General features: G+C 35.8%; 1 long non-coding RNA gene across 1 annotated transcript; it reads left to right on the top strand.

Annotated features, from left to right (window-relative positions):
- Positions 1-850: 850 nt before the first annotated feature.
- Positions 851-1,402, top strand: LOC109591789 (uncharacterized). Its single transcript, XR_002189996.1, has 2 exons — positions 851-1,017; positions 1,265-1,402. It is a non-coding gene; the product is annotated as an uncharacterized LOC109591789 (long non-coding RNA).
- Positions 1,403-2,048: the final 646 nt, after the last annotated feature.

Below are 2,048 nucleotides of genomic sequence, written 5' to 3'. Positions count from 1 at the left end.
TAACTTACTGAATTTTGCACAAATGACACTCAAGATGTCTACTAGTGACTTCTTTCTCGGGGTGCTTCTTTTTTATATGCCTTGATAGCCCGAGTGAAGAAAGATATGTCACAATCATCAAAAGAACAAAAAATCGAAGGAGAAGGCGTAGCCATACAGCACAAGTGACAAGAGAGGTACCAAGTGAAAAGAAAAACACAGTAAAAGGTGAGAAACGACGAGAGAAATGGTGAGAAACGAAGGAAGAAAGACTGCAGTGACAGGATTACAGCACACGTGTTAACATCATTAATTTTTGGGTGGAGTAGTAGGCGTAGTTAGCTAAAACGGACGAAGACGGAGTTATCCAAGATGGCAACGGTCTGTACCTAATGGCTTGTCTAATGTCCATATCAGCCATCTTAATTAGACACGCCTCTAGGCTGGCCTGGCTAGCTAGGCTCACGTGACATGAAAATCGATCAAAAAATCAATCATGAAATCGATGCATTAATGAGGCGATGCGCTTCGCGCATCGCCAAGATTTCTTTTTATTGTAAACCATTCTTTTTTATTTTTGTCGCATTTGGCGTTCCATATGCTGCTACTTCTGCAGGTAGTCTGGTAGATCTATGCAAGCTAGCTGCTATCCCTCAGGAGTACACTTTTTTATGTATATATGCAATTTGCATGCTAAAGTTCTTTTAATTTTGATAATCAAACAGCTATAGGGGTGAGGCCACGCACCGTAGGTGTCTCGTTATTGTTATTGCTTTTTATCTCAGTTTAACTTAGAATGTACTTGTACATGTATGTCAATTTTATTTGCATTCATCATGTACTGTATGTACATGTACATGTCCTCTCCTGTCCTCCTCCTCTTAGTTCTATCAAAGGATGTGGTATCTTGTGAGGCCAGTCATTCCCTGGCAGTGTGTGTCTTACTGGGTGTCTGGTTTATGACTATTGAGCTATTGGGACGGGTCTATCCTGAGTCAGTTGGTAAACTCAAGCACTCAATATTCAGCCAGTTGCAAGGTAAAAATATTTGTCAGAATCAGCTCAAACTTTCTACATAGCATAAGGGCATCAAAATGTTTCAAAAATTTGGAGTGACTTTAGAGCCAATTTTTGTTTAAAAATGAAAAGAAGTCTCTTTTTGTACAATTTCCTTTAATACATGCATGTACATGTATGCATGTTCTAAAGTTCTGTATTAAGTTTGAGCTCATTCTGATCAAAATAGGATTTTCCCTTTTTTTAATAACTTTGTTTATTAATGTAGATGTGTCTTGATTGGGAGGAGACTAGGCTTTGATGAACTAAGGACTTTAGTAGTGGACGGTTATCTTTATTATTATTATTATTAATTTTTTAGAATGCCCTTTTGTTAAAAATAGCTAGCCTATGCAAACAAATGGAAGCATGCATGCATAATAGGTTGTGTAGAGCTGGTCAGGAAGGGATCAAGCACATTATCAGTTGTTCACAATTTTGGCAATTCTGGTGTCCTTACATATTGCATTTTAGTACTACAAACTACCACCAATTAATTTGGCTGACATTCACTAGCTCTACCTTACTTGCTAAAGTTACATGTTCACTTGTATGTAACAAAAAAATTTTGTGTAAAAAACACTTGTTTGAACTTTGAAATCAATACAAAATTAATAGTGTATGTCAACAAAAATTAAAAATAATGTGTTTTCACAATATGTGACCCGATATGAGAAAACCAGGCTATCTGCGGGAATTATCAATTAGAGATATGGCTTCTCAAAGTTGTGACAGTGGTACCTTATCAAAACTGAGATTATATCAAAAATGTATTCTATAAAGAATTTCCTTTCATTTAATACCAAGTTTGCCCATAAATAAGTTAAAAGAGGTAATATACAGACCTTTCTTTTTGTTGTGCACCATGTGAAATAATGAAAAATATAATGTTAAAAATGGCTGTAACTCAATTACATCCGTTTAGACTTCTTTTTGCATAATTAATCATAACTCAGCACTATATGTGTCAAATGACATGGAACAAAGACCAAAAGAAAGGAAAAGCTATACTC

Source organism: Amphimedon queenslandica, unplaced genomic scaffold (assembly GCF_000090795.2).
Source record: "Amphimedon queenslandica unplaced genomic scaffold, v1.1 AMPQUscaffold_7237_Cont20810, whole genome shotgun sequence".
NCBI classification, from domain to species: Eukaryota; Metazoa; Porifera; class Demospongiae; order Haplosclerida; family Niphatidae; genus Amphimedon; species Amphimedon queenslandica.
Note: the sequence above shows the minus strand (reverse complement) of the source record. Positions and strands in the feature narration are given on the sequence as shown.